The following is a 22,027-nucleotide window of genomic DNA, read 5'->3' as shown; positions in this document are numbered from 1 at the left end:
ACATCAAATCTAATTATCTTCGAAACGGCCAACTACAGCACGAGCCGCGGTAATGCACTGTTATTGCTGGTGATGAGCCCCATTGGAACAGGGCTTAACCGCTGCCTACAACCCAGCTTTTACAGCCCTTGTCAGAGCTGGTGAGGACAATATCAAACAGGAAATTATGAGTGCCATGACCCCTCCAAGTCAAAAATCCAGTGATGAATATGGGCTCAGCAAGGCACAGCAGATTACCCCCTCACGAGTTCTAAAGCTGGGATGATATATGACATTTTTATCAGGCACTTTCTCAGGAATGTCACCAAGAGGGAAAATAAAGGCCCTGCAAAGAGGCGACTAGGTGAATTATGCAACTGTAATTGCCGATCATAACCTGATATGAGTCGAAATTGCTCTGTTTTCATATTGAGATAGCAGAAAATTGTCGGGAAATGCAATGGCTCCTTAATGTGGGCTAGATGAGTCTAATATTCTGATCATTTTTCACTCGGCTGCAAGGTAAATCGAGCTTCCTTAACACAGCCACTGTGGCCCAGGGCAATCGAGGGGCCCAATTTTACACTTGAATTGAGCAAATATGTGTAAACTACGATTTTTCATATTTTCTGCATGCATAAGAAGATGAAACATCTTTATCATCTGTATTGTCTGGCTGAGCTTATACAAAATATTAGTTTATCTCTCCTACTTTGGTTCATTCCATAAGCGAGACACATAGATCTGAAGGACAGGCAATATCCCATATATAAAACAAGTCCATCTTTCATGCAGTCTCATTTCACAAGTTCTCCTATTTAAAACAACAACCACCACAACACAAAACAGACACTGCCGCAGCATACAAAGGAGGCGCTTGTCCTTTTTTTTAAAGGGGAGGAAAAGAATCTAAACAAAAAATTCCTACACACCACCTATGGCTCCTCCGTTCTCCTGTTCACGAACAGGAGGTGGGAAGAGCCCAAACAATCTTTGGTGTCTCTGCTAGGCTGCCTCCCTTCCCCCACTCAAATCAGTTACACCTGCAAGAGGATAGTATCAGCATCTTATTGCTTTCCCACCACAGCCTGTGGCAAAAGGAAAAAGAATGTGTCGTTCTTTTCCTCCTCGGAGTCATCTCTAAAGCTGGGAGCATTTTGACAGTATTACTGTGGTTCTCTGGTGCCTCGTCCTTCTTGTTCCTGAGACCCAGGCCCTAGAGGGTAGAGGGCCCAGGCCCAGCAGAGCTGCTTCTTTATTGCGAAATGAATTTTCCCCTCTCTGTCACTCATCCTTGGTCAGCCATAGGTCAGCCATAGAACACCATCCCTGTGCAGGGAAAGCTTGCTTTAGCCTAGAGGATGCGGTTCTGGAAATGCGTCTGCTAATGAATCCGCTGTTCTAAAGCTACCATAGGAGGTCCCTATGGAGATGCGCTCCTTCCACGGCGATTTAATACTGACCATCAATATTATCAGGGCAGGACTTCCCTAGTGGTCCAGTGGCTAAGGGTCCACTCCCAATGCAGGGGCCCTGGGTTCGATCCCTGGTCAGGGAACCAGATCCCACATGGCACAACCAAGACCAGTGCAGCTAAACAAATAATAAAATATGGGTGACTCAGTGGTAAAGAATCTGCCTGCCAACGCAAGAGATGCGGGTTTGATCCCTGGGTCAGGAAGATCCCCTGGAGAAGGAAATGGCAACCCATTCCAGTATTCTTGCCTGGAAAATTCGATGGACAGAGGAGCCTGGCGGGCTACAGTCCACGGGGTCACAAGAAGTCAAACACGACTGTGAAACTGAACACACACATGCACAGACACACACACACACACACACACACACACACACACGGGCTATACTGGCTGATGTCTTTATCTTCTCATCATTTTCTAGAAGCATTCCACTGGTGGGCCTACACTATGGGTGGGCCCTCTTCCTCCTATCGTGTTCAGCCTCCAGCCGCAGTGAAACAAGTGTTTCTACAGCCAGCAAACATACAAAGCATTCAAACAGTCTTATGGTTTTTTGTTCTTTTAAAAATAATCAAACCATTTGTTTCTAATCAAAGGGTCCTGGATAATAGAGTGTTAGTGACAGAGAGATCAGGGGAGGATAAAGAAAACTGACAGACTGAGAAGAACCATTCAAAAGGGGTCAGGTTCAGCATGGGATGCTCACGCCCCAGGGCCAAGAACTTAGGACGTTTCTTCTGTAGCGGCAGACCCGCTCTATGATGACTCAATGCTATGTGGATGGACATGGAACAAAATTTGCTGAGACTGTTTAAAGCTAAGCTAAGTTACAACTGGGAAACGGTGTTTCCTGTGATGGACTTGTGTGTATATAAGACACCACTGTGTTGGTCTTAGGGACCCTCCCGCCCACTGCACCTCGATGGGCAGTGCTTCAATGCTCTCTGTTTACACGTCCATCTCCCTCTCCTAGACTTCAAGTCCTTGATGGCAGGGACCTTGCCTTATTTGTCCTGGTGTTCCCAGCATCCTGCACAGTCCCTGGCAGAGCTGGCATTCAGTAAGTACTCACTGAATGAACAAGGGAATAAAGTGATGCCTATGGCAACTGACTAGTATATCCATTATCTACTGTTGTGTAACGAATTACCCGCCACATTAGGGGCCTAAAACAGTAAGCGTGAGTATCTCAGTGTTTCTGTAGGTCAGGCATGTGGTTCGGGGTCTCTCACGAGGATGCACACTCAACGTGTCAGCAGGTGCTGCAGGCACCTGAGGCTTCATGTGGGCTAGAAGGTACACTTGGAAGCTCACTGCCACGGCTGTTGGCTGGAGGCCTCAGTTCCTTAAGGGCTTCTCCAGAAGGCTGTTCACGGCAGCTGGCTTCCCCCAGGATGAGTGGTCCAGACAGAAAGACATCGAGAGTTACCATGACGCCCTTTATGACCTAGTTCCCCCCCTTATTCTGTTTGTCAGAAGCAAGTCAGCAAGTCTAGCCCTCACTGAAAGAGAGAGGATTTCACTAGGCTGTGAATTCTGGAAGCTGGGGATCACGCGGGGCCATCTGAGAGATCAGTTACCACTGCTGGATGCTAAGAAAACAATGAATTCAATCAATATTGAGTTCCTTCTATGTAAGAGACCCTGTGCTGGGTGCTATGGCTACAACAGTCAGTGGAAAGCAAGGTATGTCTCCTGCTCTCACAGAGTTTACAGTCCAGTAGGGAAGCTGGGTGTTAAGAAATTATATGAATATTACATACGGAAAAGAGATGGGAGCAGGGGTGGGAATGTAGGAGTGTAGGGCACCCTTAGCTTAAGATATTTAAACTGGAACCATAGGCCATTAGACAGACTGTTATTATACATGCTATTATTATGCCCTAGCCATCATTTTGGCTTCTTCCCAAATAATTATATAGTGTCCTGAATATACAGTATTGGATTGTAAGTGAGGGTGAGCCTTTAATAGGTAGCAGGCAAGAATCAGAGATGGTTATCAACTTCCTCTCTCCAGTGAGGACCTTCAGGCCAGGAGGGCAAAGACTTGCTCAATTGCACGATAATAACTTTATATCAAAACACCTTCACTCTACAGAGAGAAAACAAGTCATAGGTGGAGATAGAAAATCTGCTTTCCAAGCCTGAAAGATGCCCTTCTAATTACTACATAACGGGGGATTCCACTGTATCTGTAAGTGATCTGAACCCGACTAAATCCAGACAAAACCTTCTTGTGTCATGTATTTACTATTTAAAATGTTCTTTTTTTATTTTTCAAGTAATGGAAAGGCAGTGAGTGTAAGTTTTCTTTTTTTGGGGGGGGCGGTGGATTTTGTTTTTCTTGTTTTGTTTTGTAATCCAAGGATCGACTTCTTTCTTCCTGGGGGATCTTTATTGAATTGCAATTCACTCGATATTATTAAGAATTCCGATCAGAGGTAAACATGCAAAACACTCATTTGAGGGGATTAAGACTCTTTGTTAGTGTTTACATTATCTGTTTTTAATTCCTATATATCCTTTCTTTATCTCAGTGTTTCAACACTAATTGCAAACCAGCTCTTACCAGTGGTAATGATCCGGACCCTTGCAGACCTCTAGACGTAGCTCCTCATGTAGATAAGGCAGCCCCTTAACAAGGCTCCGTATCTGGATCAAGGCCATAGTCTGCTTCTCTACTTTCTTTGGCTCGTCTGGCCTTCCAGAGGCTAAACCAGCTCACTAAATAAATCAGGGAGTTCAGGGTGATGGCTTAGTCTGCCACGTGTCTAAACTCAGCCGACTCTAATGAAACGGATGTGCTGTTCTCGGCTTCTTCAAGATACTTCCTGACTTCACATGAATTGAGATGGAACATCTGTATCTGAGAGTACCAATTCCACCTGGTACTACAGCAGGACTGAATCAAAACTGGATCCTGTCCCCCAGTTAACCCCAGTTCGTTGGTATGAACTAAAGTTGGTATGAATTAAGCTTGTCCTCAAGATTTCAAGAGTCAGGCATGACTCGGGTCTCCATCTCTCCCTTCCACGAATTTTCATGCTGTGCTTGGGATAAAGAGCGCTCCTTGAGTCCTGCCTGCATGGGAATCACAAAGTGTCGAAGAAAGATGAGCTTTTGTTTTAATGGGGTTGGTTCGACTGCTGCTTACTCTTATTTTATTTAGCAAGGGAGAACTAAGCAAGAACTAAGTTCTGTCTCTTCTCTCCTGTGGCCCCAAGTTTCCACTCAGCCGTTTCTATGATTATAAATACCTTTTACTCTTTTTTCATTACCCACTCACCTACCCATCGAAATGGTACCTATTTCATCTTCCTGTCTCTTCCTGTATGCCCCTTTCCAGAGACTTAATTCAGAGGCCGTTGCTAGGCAACTATACATCATAGCAGCCAGTCACCAATAACTAATTGCCCTCAGCACTTTCGCCTGACAAATCTGGACCGCCTATGACAATGGCAAGCAGTTCCGATGGCCAAAAACACACCAACAGGTTTTCTTAGCCCAAGGAAGGCAAAAGCATGAAAAATAAGGCACCACCATCATGGCAGAAACAAAGACTTCCAGTCTCTTACACCCACCAAAGTGCACGGCTATAAAGTCACCAGCTTGGCACTGTTCTCTGGTCCTGCTCTGGTACCAAATCAGAGGTACGGTTGGAAGCATCTGAACACACACACTGATGGAAAAGTGAACACTGGTGTTTCACGTTCACTCACCTTCCTCCCTACTAGCCCCACCCTATTTCTACAGTTTCTAGTTGAATTGAGGGTCTATGAGTAATCAAATTTCAGCCTCAATTTTATGGTGAGTGTAATGGAGTTAATTTCTTTAATGCTGGCAGTTCATGGAAGGGGTCTCTTGTGGCTGCACAGACCTGGGATTCGCAGCAGCTGTCAAGAGATGCCGCTGAGGAATTCCTTATTAGCTAAGATGCAACCAGGCAGAAAACTCATTACACAGTGCTAAATATACTTAATCACATCTATTAGAGAAAAATGAACTTGATAATTACAACAAATAACTAAACTGCAGAAAGTGTTCAAGAAAAAAAAAAAAAAACAAACCCAAGAAGAACCCATCCCAGGATTTAAGGACACAGGGAGTATGAGCCGCCCAAGAGTAAAGGGAAACCAGCATTGTGCAGCTTTGAGCTGAAGGAGAAACCCTGGTCTCAAGGTAGGCGGGGCTGATTTAAGTTGCCTAGGAAAATGACAAATTTCCATTTCAAACGTGCCCTTGTTTATTGGGTATATGTAAAATTTTAATTAGAAAGAAATCCTCAGAGGGTAAATGCTTTGTTTGTAGACAGGTTTCTGGTATGGTGGGGGGGCTGGGGGGAGGGCGGAAAAGGAGCCCATGGTAAGCACTCCGTTTGACAAACAGAGATCTCTAATAGCTCAGTGGCACACACGACTTTCCCTGGAGCCTTGCCAACGTTGAGAGTCAAGTTTGTCTTTTTCTCTAATCACAAACATTGAAGTCCTTGAGTTGGGGACCTTTGCCATCCCTGACTGAGGAATTACATGAAGAGAGCCGCTGTAAATATCTCCTACCCATTTTCCCAGTGCCTGACCTCACCCAGGAAAGTCACCACCATTAGAAGTGGTTCAAGGTACTTCTGCTTCTCATGGCAAGACCAGCAGACCAAGGGAACTTTGAGCAGTGATCCAGCAGGAGATGATCTTTGAAAGCCCCGAGGAGGAGAAAATGAGGGTGGGTAAGGAAATGGCAACCCACTCTAGTGTTCTTGCCTGGAGAATCCCTAGTGGGCTGCCGTTTATGGGGTCGCGCAGAGTCGGACACGACTGAAGCAACTTAGCAGCAGCAGCAGAGAGAGGAACTTCTTGCCTGGAGATTCCCAGGGATGGGGGAACCTGGTGGGCTGCCATCTATGGGGTTGCACAGAGTCGGACACGACTGAAGTGACTTAGCAGCAGCAGAGAGAGGAACAGGCAGAATAAAGAGAAAACAGGTGCTTTCTTATCCTAGCGGTCAAGGAGAGTCCTGAGGATGTGTGATGAGCAAGGATCAAAGCTGGCCAAAACCTAGAGGGATCCCTGACTCTTTGACAACTTCCTGTCCGCAGAGGTCGCCAGATGGACATGGTTTTTAAGCACAGACATGGCAGGATGGTTTCATCTCTTTTAAGTCTGCTGAAGAAAAATACACTTCTGTCACCTTGGGCCACTGTGAGCAGCAGCAGAAAGACACCCACCCACCCTGAACACTGGGAAAAGCGGAAGCCGAGCCTGGCCATCCGCAGGAATAACTGAGCAGCCCCTCCCTCTTATTATCCATATTTTACAGGGAATGGATATAGAAGCAGTGAATATGATTAACCTGTGACACCAAGTTTCCTGATCAAAGAGGTCTACTTTCCTGTCTTAATGTTTTGGTGGAATGGCCTTTGGTATAGCCTTGGTTTTTTGTTTTGTTTTGGTTTCAATATTTATTTTTGGCTGCATCGTGTTACTGAATGCAGCCTCTTCACCACAGCATGCGGGCTTCTCTCTAGTGGAGCTTGGGCTCCAGAGCTCCTGGGCTCAGTAGTTGTAGCCAGAGGTCTTAGCTGCCCCACAGTATGTGGGATCTTCCTGGACCAGGGACTGACCCTGTGTCCCTGGCATTGCAAGGCAGAGTCTCAACCACTGGACTTCTCTATCTAGGGAAGTGTCCCCCAGAATACTCTTGTTTTGGTCACCAACTCAGGCTGTGATCTTATCCTAGCTGTCCTCCACGAAAGCTCTTCTTTCCAGACTCTGGGCCCCAGGGTGTCAAGTGCAGCCAACCCCAGCCCTGGCTCACCCTGCTCCCTTAGCTTCCATCAAGGCAAAGGAGCATCTGTGCTGGGAACACCGTGGGATATGAACACGGAAGGAAAGAGCATCAAGAGCAACTGGTCAAAATCTTGTGAGCAAGGGAAGAAAGTCTGACTGATGGTGGGGCCAACATTGCTGGGAGGGAGTAGCACACGGAGCAGAAGAATGTAGGTCACGGCCACCTTATCTCAACTCAAGGTCATACTGTTCCAAAGTCAGATATTCTTGACCTTTTCAAACACGTGCGTGTGTGCTTTGCCGCTTCAGCTGTGTCTGACTCTTTGCAACGCTATGGACTGGAGCCCGCCAGGCTCCTCTATCCATGGGGATTCTCCAGGCAAGGATACTGGAGTGGGTTGCACTCCCTCTTCTGGGGGAATCTTCCCAACCCAGGGATTGAACCCGTGTCTTCTGCATTGCAGGCAGACTGCCACTGAGTGACGGGAGAAGCCCCTTTTCAAACACATGAGCCAATAAATCATCTTTGCCACCACCTACCCACACATCCCTGCCAGGCTTTTGCCCGTTTCAACTGAAAAGATCCTGAAAGAGTGTCACCTGCCCACTGTCAACTACAACACTTCCCATGGACTCCGCCTGCCGCTGAAGGAAAGCTCAGGGGATAACCATATGACTTAAGAAGAGAGACCTGAACCAGGTGACTGCTGACTCTGTTTAGAGCATGCATTCTGCGGTCCAGGTGCCCAGCGAATGAGCATTTCAGAACCCGAGTCACAGCACGGCGGGTCACTGGGCACCCGCCCTTCGAACTGGTAGAGAGATCAGAGGACGTGGGAATATCAGCTCCAACCAGCCATCCAGCTGCACTGCGTTTCATCACGTATCAATTTTTACTGAAAAGAAAACCATACAAATTTAATCAGCTCTTCATATGGAAATATTTAACTTTTTTTTTCCCCTGGAGTTGTTTGATATTATTGTTTTAAGAGTCAGGATTACAAAAAATATCAAGATGTGTGATAGTGGCGGACACAGAAAAGCATCCATTTCTGGCAAGAATGCAAGTCTCATTTCCAGTAGACTCGAGTCTTAAATGCACTGGCGTCTCCGTCAATTGCCCGGCTCAATGAAGAACATATTACATGCCCATAACCATGAAGCATAAGATGAGAATGATCCATCTTGCACAGCCCTCACCCGCGGTTGAGGCAGGATGCTCTTATTGGTGAGAATAATATGACCTCAGAAAAGCTCCTGTTGTCCCCAGGTTCTGGGAGTATTCTGTTTGGGCATCCAGACCTGTAAGGTTTCTATCTGCTCCTTTGCCCTTCAAAGATGTGATCAAACAGCCTTGTTCCAGAACTTTTAATCTCTGAAAACCTATAACGTGGAACTCTCTTACATACGTACCTATTAAAGAACTGTGCTCTCTCTCTGTATTCATAAAATATAAAACACCTCTTAAGAGACTGCCTTTGTTTCCCAGCCAAGGAAGGGCACATGAGACGAAAGAGGCTGCCTCTTAAATATAATTTTAAAACATTCCATGAAATAAAATGAAGTATCGATATACAGAGTGATTGAAAAACGAGGACTGCTTTTGAGATCATGGGGCATTTTCAAGTGTAAAAGTGATGCAAGCTATGCGCCAACGCCAAGAATTTCACATCTCAGAAATGGGTCATCAGAAACTTAGGGGGCGAGGAAAATATAGTGCATTTGAGGAAGATGTGTGCATTTGAAGACCACACATCACTTGGGCCAGTTCTTGAGGAGGGCGGGTCAGCTACCTGCAGAGTCTAGCCCAACCTCAGCTGGGACAAATGTCCATACTGTCCTGAACTGCCTCCAACCACAGTCTCAAATCCTTAGGGTTAGAAACTTCTAACACTAAGACACTTGCTAAGTGATAATGTGTGCAAGAAATGCACCTATTAGGGACTTGCCTGGTGGTCCAGTGGTTAAGAATCTACCTCTCAGTGCAGGGGACCTGGGTTCAATCCCTGGTTGGGGAACTAAGATCCGACACACTGCTACTGAACACGTATGCCACTATGAAGACCCATAACAGTCAAAATTTTTAAAAAGAGAGAGAGAGATGCAGCTATTAGGTCACCAATCCAGATTGATTTTCTCACTGCTGTTTCGCTGAATGGTGGAAATGAAAGTCGCTCAGTCATGTCCAACTCTTTTCGATCCTATGGACTATACAGTCCATGGAATTCTCCAGGCCAGAATATTGGAGTGGGTAGCTGTTCCCAATCTGGGCATTGAATCCAGGTCTCCCACACTGCAGGCGGATTCTTTACCAGCTGAGCCACTAGCCCTGACCTGTCTATTTACTAAATGCCATGATATCTGCCAGGTGGGCAGAGTTAATCTCCCAGGCTCCTGTGAAGACGTCTTCTGGCCTTCATCATGTTAGCAACACTGACCTATGCCTTTGAAGGAGAAGCGGTGGAAACTGTTAACAGCGGAGATGAGAGAAGCCTATTCTTGAGAGGCGGACTTTGGGGAACCCAAATCACAGAAAACTTTATGTCAACGCTACGGAGCACGCTCTTTTTCTTTGTAAGAGGAAGAAGAAATCCTATTTCTATTATGCAGTCAGGAAATTGAAGATGTCTATCTCCAGATAACCCACTGCTTGTAGTGCAATTTCAGATGGAAACTTGCATGTAGAATGTTTTCCTCCTGTCTGTCCTGGTGTTTCTGTCACTTCACATTGACTTTTTGGGTTTTTTTTTCACTCTCTGTAGCAAATAAATCAGAAAGTTAATAGTTTTGTTGATTTGTTGGAGTGTTTTTTCCCCGCCTTTAAAAAAAATAATGAAAAGAATAGATTTAAAGAGGGGGAGGGGGAAACTGATCCCAGCATGTTAACAACTCCATCCTGGTTTCAGGCTGCAGTCATGCCAACTGTCTAGTAAAGAGAGGAATTCCAACGTAGCAGAAGTCATAAAATCTTCTTTAAAAGCACAAATATCATGCAGGGAAGAAACTTACACCCTTGCACCGGGACCAGGAAGGTGGGGGTGGTACGAAGGAAAATGTGGACTGGAGCGCTGGGGATTAGTAATCACACTGCCTTGGAGGATCTTCCACCAGAAGCAGCTGTTGCCTTGACCCAGAGCCTTCTCTTCCTCTTAATCCATCACCCGGAGGATTTTACAAAGATGTCAGCTATTATTTGAAGCTATCTTCATTGTTATTCATATGACAAAATATTTATCACTGACCAACTCTGCTTTTTCAAAGGGGCTGATCTCCAAGATGGGTATTTGGGAGTTTCTCACCAGCACAGCAGCAGGCTCAGGGCAGGCCAAAATGTGACTGCCCTGGGATACAGACAGGTGGATACAGGGAAGAAACATGTGCTGCCTGTTCACCAAACCACGGTTATCTTATCCGTTCCCAGACCCCAGAGCTGAGCCTTTGACAAGAGTCCCCTATCTGGATTTCTAGATCTCATAATTGACAAATAATTGACTTGCCTTCCAATGAGGGTCAAAGCTCCCCCCAGTTACCACCCCTGGTGATGAACACAGTGGGCCAAGTGTTCCCCAGGCAGCCGGGAGGAATCCTGTCCGCCCAGCAGGCCCCCACTCAGTTACTCCAACAAAAGGCAACCGTTGAATGCAGAGAAAAAGTCAAGCGAAAGAGCTCGGATCCTGTGACATGAGGCATTCAGCAGCCAGATTGCTTTCACACAATCACTCAATATCTCTTGATGATGGCCAGACTGAGACGGGGGATCCGTTTGCCAGGTACCGCTCTGACGCTGGGAGCCTGCGGGCTGGGGGCAGACTGCAAAGTCAAATTCCTGTTTCCAAATACAAGCGCTTCTCGAAAACATCCACCTCTTTGACGCACTGCAGAATCCTGGGAAAAGGAGCCGGCAGAGCAAGAGGGCAGGGCCCCACGGAGGGACCGCTCACAGTCTCTACCCCCTGATGGGCTGTCCCTCTTCCCTTTCCCTGAAAACTCTGCTCAAGGGAAGGAGGGGGCCGCTTCTGGGGAAGTGAAAGGCAGTAGCAGCGGCTGCGGCGGCGGCAGCCCAAGCCACCCCCTTCACACTTGAATGAATTAAACGCCCAGATACAAAGACGTGTATTTCATGTCATCTGCCATTTCCTCCGCCCTCCCACCACCCGAGCTGTATGTAAACATTACAATTTCCCCCCCTCACCACTTTCGATTTAATTGTATTCCTAATTGAAAATGAAAATTAATTTGCTTTTGATCAATTCCAGGTGGCAGATCAGCCGGCAATGGTAGCAGAGCGTTTGTTCCCCTCCACACCCAGCCCCATTCTCTGAGTGACCACACACACGTGCCCATAAACACCAGTCTGCAGGGCTGTAAACAGGCAGCGGCTTCTTTCTGCACAAGGTCTCCTAGCTCCTAGTGTCTCTCATCCCTTGGCTGATTGGCACCATTCAATTTTTTTTTTTTTTTAAATAAAAGATTTACCAAAGTGACGATACTTGTGGAAATCAACTGCTGACAGACTTGCAGAGTTAAGTACATAATTAAGGCTGTGGAAATACAGATGTTGAACAATGGCGGCTTACATCAAGATGTATGTGGGGATCAAAATAACCCGGCATCTGGTTTCTTTATCTAAGTACCTTTCTTACGGTTTGGATCTTAATTTTTTACAGTTGACAGCAGTGTTATTTGAGCCACTCAGTGGCATCTGGCTGCTAGGGGAAAGCAAAAAAAAAAAAAAAAAGAAAGCAAGCAAGGAAGAAGGGGGGAAAAAAATCTCCATGCACTTTAATTAATTGTGGAGAAATTACATGGTCCTTCAACCGTGTAGTTTGTCATCGGCACACATTACAGATTTATATTAGATGTTTCTCCACAGTGTCAGGAATAATTAAAAGGGGGTACAAAATGATGCCAACCAGCAATGCTTTACATCAGTGGTGAAAGTTTTATATTTATTACAGCCAAACAATTTTAGAAGAAGATGTCAACTCAGAGGCTTGACTGTGCGTGGAATACATATCAGGCTGGAGGGGAAGCCAAGGCTGCAAGAATAATGGGAGAGCGCTCATGTTTAATCTGTCAGGCCAACCAGAATTGGTGTGGCATGCCAGAGTTATTAAGGACACGGCATCCCCTTTTTAAATCCTAAAAACACTCACCCCAAACAATAAGTAACATATGCCTCTTTTTTTTCCCCCTCTGAAATGATCTGCATCCAATGGTCCTTTCCAATCCTAATAAGAACAGAAAGGCCAACTGAATGCAAGTCACTTTTTTTGCTCAATTAATTTGTGCTGCACTTCTGGCTTGGAGAGCACTGGTAGAATTACTTAGTAAAAAGATATCAAAACAACTTGTACCTTCATTGAGTACACGATTACAGCATCCCTGCCAGGGCTTTCCGTGGAGGGGGCCAGGCCCAGACAACAGCCAGCATGAATGGTGATCACCATCCTGTATCTTAGCTCCCTTATTCCTGGTGCCATGGAACAAACCTGGGCCATATTCCTTTACCTTTTCTAGAGATCACAGCCAAGGACTACATTTAGAAGCCAAAGGTCACAAAAAAAGCTCTTAGAAATGGCCCACGTCAAAGGGCGCGATCCTCCTCAGGACATAAATCTTCTGGTTAATTCTTTCGAAGGACCAGACTTCCTTTTGTATCAGGAGTTCATCAGGCAGCACATTACGGGGCGATGATTAGATGCCCTCAGCCTTCATCATGGGTCTTGCAGGAGAGTCAAATAATCCCCTAATATGCAATGCCTGTCACTTCTTATTTATTAGCTTCTTGCCCTGGATATTTTCATAATTTCCATTTAGCTCATGTGGCCCCAGAAGCGGGGGACTTTCTGGGAATCACAGCCTCAGGACATCTTCACCTTTGCTCGCAGGGACTCAGAGGAGAGCACTGGGCCAAACCAGGATCCTCTCCTCAGTGTCTGTGGGTTTACACGGCGGGAATCCTCCTCCCCGAAGCCCTCACGATGTATGGAAAATGACAACAGAGTCCTCAGAGCGACACAGGCCTCAGAGAATGGCCAGGAGGGTCTAACAGGGAGAACTGGCTTCTCCCACAAATAATGGCTTCCCTGGTGGCTCAGATGGTAAAGAATTGGCCTGCAGTGCAGGTAGACCCAGGTTCCATCCCTGGGTTGGGAAGATCCCCTGGAGGAAGGAACGGCAACCCACTTGAGTATTCTTGCCTGGACAATCTCCATGGACAGAGGAGCCTGGCAGGCTACAGTCCATGGGGTCGCAAAGATTCAGACAAGACTGAGCGACTAACACTTTCATAAAGTAATATCTTCAATGGTGTTTAATGATTTCATAACAATATCCTCAAATGTATAGTGTTTTAAAATTTTCAAAGCAGTTTAGTAAATATGATTTGATTTTACTAATCCTTGCATAATTCAATGTGGAGGTACCAGAAGCAGGAGAAACCTCTGTGCGTTCTTCAGTCCTAAATAAAACATACACCTCACCCATTTTTCCTTTGCTGAAAAGTCTGTGTTTGGTTGTCTAAAGTATTCTCTGGACTTCCAACACAATTGAAACTTCATCCTGTGGCCCTGTGTCCTCTCTGACTATTCCCATCTCCTATCGCTCTGCCTTGAACATGTTTCAGACCTCCTCCTCTTCCCCTAAGACAGCAAGCCCAATCCTACCTCAGGAACTCTGACTTACCAGGGTCCCCTCTGTTGGGAACACTAACTCCATGTCCTTAGGTAGATGTCTCTTTCTTGTCTTTCAAATCTCAGCTCAAATGTCACCTCTCAGAGCAGCTTTCTCTGGCCCCTCTAATATTACCCACCCTTCTACCCCCATTTCCTAAATCACTCTCTGAAATGATCTTCTTTTTATATTGTTGTTGCTCAGTTGCTAAGTTGTGTCTAACTCTGCCACCCCATAGACTGCAGAACGCCAGGCTCCTCTACCCTCCACTATCTGCCAGAGTTGGCTCAAATTCATGTCCATTAAGTCAGTGATACTATCTAACCATCTCACCCTCTGTTGCACCCTTCTCTTGCCCTCAGTCCTTCCCGGCATCAGGGTCTTCTCCAATGAGTCAGCTCTTCACATCAGGTGGCCAAAGTACAGGAGCTTCAGTTTCACCATCAGTCCTTCCAATGAATATTCAGGGTTGACTTTTTCTTTAGGATGTACTGGTTTGATCTCCTTGCAGCCCAAGGGACTCTCAAGAATCCTCTCCAGCATCACAGTTCAAAAGCATCAATTCTTCAGTGCTCAGCCTTCTTTATGGTCCAACTCTCACATCTGTACATTACTACTGGGAAAACCATAGCTTGAACTATATCGACCTTTGTTGGCAAAATGATGTCTGCTGTTTTATAGTTTATTAAAGTTTATTCAGGTTTTTCCATCAGTGTTACACAGAAAAACTGGAATGAACTTTTTGGCCAACCCAATACTGGTTTAAAACTGGTCTCTACTGCTGACATGTCAGTACTAAGAGAGCTTGGCAATATACCACTTCAGGGAAGATTTCCCTATGTGCTTAAATGATTAGTCTCGAATAATCTATGTGTCAAATTTTTCTTTAATTCCACAGAAAGTCTTTAATCTGGTTAGCATAACTGAAATTTTGACCATGTCAATGATTTTTCTTCATCCCATTTGGGTTTCAAAGGCACAGATGGAACCTCTCTTTTGGCATGACCCTAATGGAATTAACCAAATGGAAAGAGATGTTGACCTGAAATCACTATTACTGGAAAGAAAAGAATCTGAATAAAAGGTCAAGTCAGTGCATCTTGTGTCTCTAAAAGGATTATTTTAAACTCATTTCCCCCTCCCCACCCCCACCCCCTTCACTGTTAGTATTAAAGCAGTTTGCTCACCAGGTTTGAACTCTGATTTGAATTGAGGTTTGCAGAGGCTCAACCAATCCCTGCTAAATGCAGCTTCAGAGAGGCCCAACTAAGTGCAGCTGTGGCCAAGGTGAGACTCATGCCTAGCAGGGCCCTGTGGGACTCCAGGGCACGGAGGCCTTTTTGTTCCCCGTTTCTCAAGAGCAGGAATCTGGCCTCCATGACCTTCTGAGTTTCAAAGGGCAGCACAGTTGCTCATCAAAGGGGAAGCAGCAAGGAAACCACCTGAGGCAGAGGTTCACTGAGATTAGGAGGGGACCACCTGGGACCCTGCACACACCCTCATCTTGTCAGCAAACCCCACCCTTTTGCAACTGCAGAACAAAGAATCCAAGACTGTGACTGCCTTGAGTCTTATCACATACTCCTGCCTGACTAGATAACCTTTCCCTACTCACCAAGGACCGCTAATACTGTTAGTCACTCAGTCGTGTCTGACTCTTGTGACCCCACGGTCTGTAGCCTACCAGGCTCCTCTGTCCATGGGATTCTCCAGGCAGAAGTCTGGAGTGGGTTGCCATTCCCTTCACCAGGGGAATCTTCCCGACCCTGAGATCAAACCCAGGTCTCCTGCACTGCAGGCAGATTCTTCACTGTCTGAGCCCCCAGGGAAGCCCAAGGTGCAGTCCTTGAGGCACTAGCTTCCTATGTTTCCCCTTGCCTGACAAAGGAATAAAGCGACTCTTTCCTCTTTCTTTCTCCTCCATAACTCTGTCTCTGTATTTCTGTTTGGCATTGGGGCACAGAGAGCCAAGATTTTTGGAAACAAGAACTGTTGGCTTGTGGACTTCCCTGACCCTGGAAGATTCTGAAACAGTTTATCTCAGATGGGACTTGAACTCATGTGCTGGGACTCAAACCCAGCCAAAACCCATGGTACCTACCTGGTTTAAGGAACTAATGAAGCTCAGGTTCTTCATACTGAAACTGAAACTGAAGTCGCTCAGTCATGTCTGACTCTTCGTGATCCCATGGACTGTAGCCTACCAGGCTCCTCAGTCCATGGAATTTTCCAGGCAAGAGTACTGGAGTGGGTTGCCATTTCCTTCTCATGTCTCATTGCAAAAAGAATTCAGTGAGAGACATAGTGATAGGTAAGAAGTAGATTTATTCAGATTCAGAGAGAAGCACATTCCACAGAGTGTGGGCCATTGCAGAAGCCGAGTGCGGCCTAGAAATGTGGCGTGGTTAGTTTTTACAGGCTGGGTAATTTCATATATGACTTCCCTGGTGACTCAGACGGTAAAGCATCTGCCTACAATGTGGGAGAACCGGGTTCAATCCCTGGGTCGGGAAGACCCCCTGGAGAAGGAAATTGCAACCTACTCCAGTACTCTTGCCTGGAAAATCCCATGGATGGAGGAGCCTGGTAGGCTACGGTCCATGGGGTCGCAAAGAGTCAGACACAACTGAGTGACTTCACTTCATTTCACTTTAGTGAGCCAGGAGGATTATTTTTGGGAAGGGGTGGAGATTTCCAGGATTTGGGCCACCGCCAACTCCTGGTCTTTGGACAGTGCCTTGGAACCGTCATGGCGCCTCTGGGTCTGTCATTTCACTTGCTGGTTGAGGATCAAGGTCTAGTCTTGTCTGCCATCTTGCTCCCATTTGATTCTAATCAGTTTATGTTGTGTCCCTGGGCTATGTCATTCTTTCAGAAGTTGTGCCCTGTCCCTTTCCCTCCTTTACAGTGCCACATGCTGTGGACCAACCAAGCCCGTGTGCTAGAAGCAACTACTGAAGCCCGCATGCCTAGAGCCTGTGCTCCACAGCAGGAAAAGCCACCACAATGAGAAGTCCACACATCGCAACAAAGAGTAGCTCCACTCACTGAAACGAGACAAAGTCCCCACAAAGCAATAAAGACCCAATCCAGCTAAACTAAAAGAAAAAAAAATTAAATAAAGAATCGTTGGCTTGTGCTTCAAACAGCAGGTACCAATGGCAATCTTGCATGCTGAGGGCTGGCCAGGACCAGAAAAGCAATTAGAACAGGGAAACTGGAATCCAACCAAGAAAACAAATATCTACAGGAAGTGAGAGGCCTAATTGACTAACTGACTAAAAATCTCTGGAGAGATTACAATTAGGATCCATCCCTGACATTTGCACTTCCTGAGGACTCCGTTGGTTCACCTTTATGACTCCTCATGGTACCTAATGGGCTTCCTTGGCAGCTCACCTGGTAAAGAATCTGCCTGCAATGCAGGAGACCCTGGTTCAATTCCTAGGTGAGGAAGACCCCCTGGAGAAAGGATAGGCTACCCACTCCAGTATTCTTGGGCTTCCCTGGTGGCTCAGATGGTAAAAAATCTCCCTGCAATGTTGGAGACCCGCGTTCAATCTCTGGGTCGGGGAAGATCCCCTGGAGCAGGGTATGGCAATCCACTCTAGTATTCTTGCCTGGAGAATCCCCATGGACAGAGGAGCCTGGTGGGTTACAGTCCGCAGGGTGTAGCCCACCCTATGGACTCGGACATGACTGAGCCACTAAGCACAGCACAGCATAGTATCTAAAATATTAAGCACTCAAGATAGATGTGGTGGCGCGAGTCTGGAGGACGTCTTCCCTATAAACTCCATGAGGTCAAGGTCCTGTTTCTCCAGTACTCAGCACGGTGGGAGGTAAAAAAGTTTGTTGAATGAAAAGCACAGATCAATGAATAAATCCATCAATGAATGAATAGGCCAGATCATTCCTATGGGGATAAGATGCTTGATAATCCTGTAACGGTGTTGAAATTTCTCTTCCAAACTCTACATAGTTTCTTTCCAGATACTGAAATATCTTTCATTCTCTGCCATCCCTCTGTATCGACTCTGAAACAAAGACTGTCCTACTTTCAGAGAAGCAGAGGTGCCTCGGTGGAGGCTCCTGACAACCTGCCCTCTTCATCAAATTCATTAAGCACTACCTTCATTAAGCCCCAACCACATAGCACTGTTAAATGTGGTAGAAAGAGCCAGAAGGAGCAGGTTCCTGGGATCTAAGAGCTAATGGATTAAAAGCACCTGACAGGTGTGGGATATGTAGTGTCAGCTCGCCTCTTGATCCCTTCCCTTTACTTCTCATGCTCCTTGACAATCTGGTTTGCCCTTTTCAAGTAGAAGAAAAGGAGCGTGCAAGCAAAAGGCCCCCTTTCCAAGGTGCGCCCTCCAGCCCTCACAAGCCCTGCTGGCTGTTCTAGTTGTCCTGTCTTGCTTTACACATGGACTGCCATAAGGGCAGATTAAAAATCAGATGGTGTCTAATGGGTTGCATTTTCTCCCCTAGTTTTGCAGTCAGAAGTAGACAGCAAAGCTTGGGGGTGGGGTGGGGGGAGGGCAGTGGAGAGGGTGGAGAAGGCCTTTTCCAGGTGAAGGGCAATCTTTTTTTTTTCTTTATTTACTGCTGCTTCGGGTCAGTTGCAGCATGCAGGATCCTCGTTGTGTTGTGTGGGCTTCTCTTATTTATGGCGCACAGTCTCAGTAGCCCCTCAGTTTGCGGGATCTTCATCCCCTGACCAGGGATTGAACCTGTGTCCCGTACATTGGAAGGCAGACTTAACCAGCGGACCACCAGGGGAGTTCCTGAAGCACAATCTTGATGCATCTAATTTCCCTTGCAGAAAGCACTTCACTGGGAGGCCACTGCAATGGGAGTCCCCTATCTGGATTTTAACCAAACTTTTGCCTCTACAGACCTGCAATGTTCCACGCTTCTACCACTTCTGAAACCCAGTGGCTCTGAAATTACATGATGAGAGGTGCTTCCCAACTCCTAAATCCTGATTCTACCAGTGCTTGAAAATATCCTCTGATGGCTTCTGATGATGGGCCATCTTCCTGGGGCCAAGTCTCTGCTTAGACCCTAATTTAATGCAGCTGGAGCCACAGCGATGAGGATTTCATTTTTGATGTGTTCACTGTTGGAATAAAGATTCCAGTGGCTCCGAAAAATACAGCATTATGTTAGGGCAAGTTCACTTCTGTGAGCAAGAATACAATCAGAAGTAGGGTAGGTTGTCTTCTCATTAAGTGTACTTTCTAAAATACTAAAAATAACGGCAGTCTTAAGGATAATTGAAAGTTACACACAATACCACCATTCTAAAAAACCTAGCTGGCATTCACACGAATATTTTTACATACTTTTGAACATAAAGAATACAGAATCATTAATTGGCTGTTTTCATTGAATGGTACATCATAAGCATGTTTCCATGTTTCCGTCTTGTCTTCACAAACATTACCTATGTTTTTGCTAGCATAAAACAGTCTATAAAAACCTAAAACAAACCATCTATTAAATAAGGGACTATAAATATAAATGCCTTGTAATCCAAAAATTTCTAGGCAATAGGAAAAAATAACATCTGAAGTATGTGTAGCTGTGACACAGCAGGAAAAAATTGAATAAAGGATATATTAGATGATTTTGCCTAAAAGCGTGCGCACTGGACACCATTCCCTAGCTTTAGGACCTCTGGGAAATTAATCACTTTCTCTTTGCCTTCACTTTTTTATCCCCCAATGAGACACAGAGGGTAGGGTTGGGTGAACTTTAAAATCCTTTCCTGCTCTAAAATTTTATGTTCAGGCCTTAAAGTAACTCTATTTTGAGGGATACAAGGAACTATAGATACTTTGACGTACTCCGTAAAGAAGTGGTACGATGGAAATACACTGGATTGCCTCTTGAACACGCGTGGCTTCAGCAGTAGGATCCTGGCGGCCATGTCTGTTCAGGGCGGCCTCACAGTCCACCACCCCCAACCTCCTGAGCCAGAGTGGATTATTCCAGAACTGGCAGCCATCTTTCAGTCAGTCACGCGGATAGAGATACAGCAGAAGTTGATTTTGCGAAAGAAGGGAGCAAGCAGACACGCAGGGAGATGCGGAAATCAAAGACAAAAATCTTCCCAACTATTCCTAAGATCGGGTTTAATGAGATCTTCTGAATCGGTCACAGAGTTCTTCCAAAACAATCGTGTCCCTTATTTCACTGGTACATATCTGACCTAGCAAAAAGCACTCAGAGTTAACAATCCTCATTCAGGGTCCTCGGTATTTCTACACATCCACCCACCTCCTGGTAATTTAAACAGAAAGAAACAAAACAGTATTATTTGTTCCCATCAGTAGAAGAACAGAGGCGATGCGCTTGTAAAAACCCAACAACACAGGACTGTGCCGGCGGAGCGCAAGCTCAATGCACAGGCTCCTGCTTAACACAAAGACTACCTATTAATTATTTCTGACCCCAGAGCTCAACTTCTGTTTGACAGTGTGGGAAACCACAAGAAGGAGCTAGAACTCTCAAAACTTCAGCAGTTTCAGAAGTGAACCCGTTTTTGAAAGAGCTTGAGAGTTCAGGGCAAAAAGAGACTCTAGGTTTTTAGTTTTGATCCTTGGATCTATCTTTATGATTCAGGGTACCTCTCAATTCATTGTCTTCAATGCTGGGGACTTGGATTCCCCAAGAATACCCCAGAAGTGGATACCCCAGAAGTGGGGTCGGGTCTTTTGGTGGATTTCCCTCCATACAGCCCTAATGAATGCCCTCTTATAGATGCAGAGATGCTAACAGAGACAGGCAATGTGAAAGCTGGGAACTCAGTTCACCCAGAATATTGGAAACATTAAAGAGCTACATGTTAGATTAGGACTAATGTAAATTCTGAACACTGAGGGGCAATTGGAACCTAAAAATAGGATAGACAGCTGAAAACATGAGCTTTCTTTTGTGCTCTGCCTTAACCCACCCATCTATCTGCAGGTCTCATCTATCAAGTATTTAAACATATACCAGAGATACTTCCTTCAGTCCTTGGGGGAAGAAGGCGAGGAGGAATTGGCTCCATATGAAACAATGTGGTTTTATTACGCTGCTAAATTAAAGTTTCACAGCCCCTGGATGTGATAACTGTGTGTGTTCATTACACCATCTCCACCATACCACACCACCACCAAAAACCCCAACTTCAAAAGCAAGAAATTGAAAAGGGAAAGAAACGTATTCGACATACATCCAGCACCCAGGGATCTATGTACAACCGAGGCTTGATTTATTTAAGAGGGAAAAAGTGAGGGGAAGATACAAAGAATCTGACGATTCCAGTTACTTCAGGACAGATGTAAAGAATATGCTTGGGTTTGTCTGCCTCAGAACTTTCCCAAGGTTTCCCGTAAGTGGCAAGAAGCTGCTTTGTTAAAGACCCTGAAAAGCCCTCGTAACACACTGGGGCAATGATCTACAATTAAGTGTTCTCTAGTGGGCCTCAGCATGACAAACCCTAATGGCTCCAGAGGAGCCCTTAAAACCCACCATGTCAATGAGCTCCCCCAAGCATGGGGATTTAGAGTTATGGATTAGACCTCTTAACCCTTCTCCTCCCCTCAAAATACCTTAAAGACCCTTCTGTCCCAGGGGAGGAGCTGTTAGAGCCAGTGTCTGGTTAAGAGATCTTTGGGAAGTCATGTGTCGACATGGTTCCAGGACATCTAATGAAGACTGCACATTCAGCTGAGACCTCCCCCTTCATGTTACTATAAGTCAGACTGAGGGGTCAGAACCACAGCGACCCCACCAAAATGAAGAAAAGGCCTCACAGTGGGTCTCACTTCACTTCTGGATGTGAATAGCTATGTGGTCTTGGAAAGACACCTGTTTTCTTGGTGCTTTAACTTTTGTACCTATCGAGGACTAACTGGCAAGTTATCTTGCAAGTCTGCATTCAGGAACACCTTAAAAGTAGATGATCTGACTAAAGAGAACATCTGTTTTACAGCCAAAATAACAAAATGGACACATCAGTTCCTGTTCCATCAGTAAGGTACTTCCTGCTATCAGTCACTTTGAGAGATATGTGAGTTCTTTCGGACCATAAGGGAAAAAATTGGAATCAGCTCTGCATTT

At 45.7% G+C, this 22,027-nt stretch overlaps 1 protein-coding gene and 1 long non-coding RNA gene across 7 annotated transcripts in view; one reads left to right on the top strand and one right to left on the bottom strand.

Annotated features, from left to right (window-relative positions):
- FTO (FTO alpha-ketoglutarate dependent dioxygenase) overlaps positions 1-22,027 on the bottom strand; it is a 423,982-nt gene that overhangs the window by 57,472 nt on the left and 344,483 nt on the right. The window lies entirely within an intron of this gene.
- LOC112442285 (uncharacterized) lies at positions 2,651-11,719 on the top strand. Of its 2 annotated transcripts, XR_009491312.1 has the most exons (4): positions 2,651-2,753; positions 2,934-3,143; positions 3,556-3,651; positions 11,494-11,719. It is a non-coding gene; the product is annotated as an uncharacterized lncRNA (long non-coding RNA). The 2 variants fall into 2 exon arrangements; XR_009491311.1 differs by lacking the exon at positions 11,494-11,719 and having other exon boundaries at positions 2,652-2,753; positions 3,556-3,690.

This window comes from Bos taurus, chromosome 18 (assembly GCF_002263795.3).
Source record: "Bos taurus isolate L1 Dominette 01449 registration number 42190680 breed Hereford chromosome 18, ARS-UCD2.0, whole genome shotgun sequence".
NCBI lineage: Eukaryota > Metazoa > Chordata > Mammalia > Artiodactyla > Bovidae > Bos > Bos taurus.
Note: the sequence above shows the minus strand (reverse complement) of the source record. Positions and strands in the feature narration are given on the sequence as shown.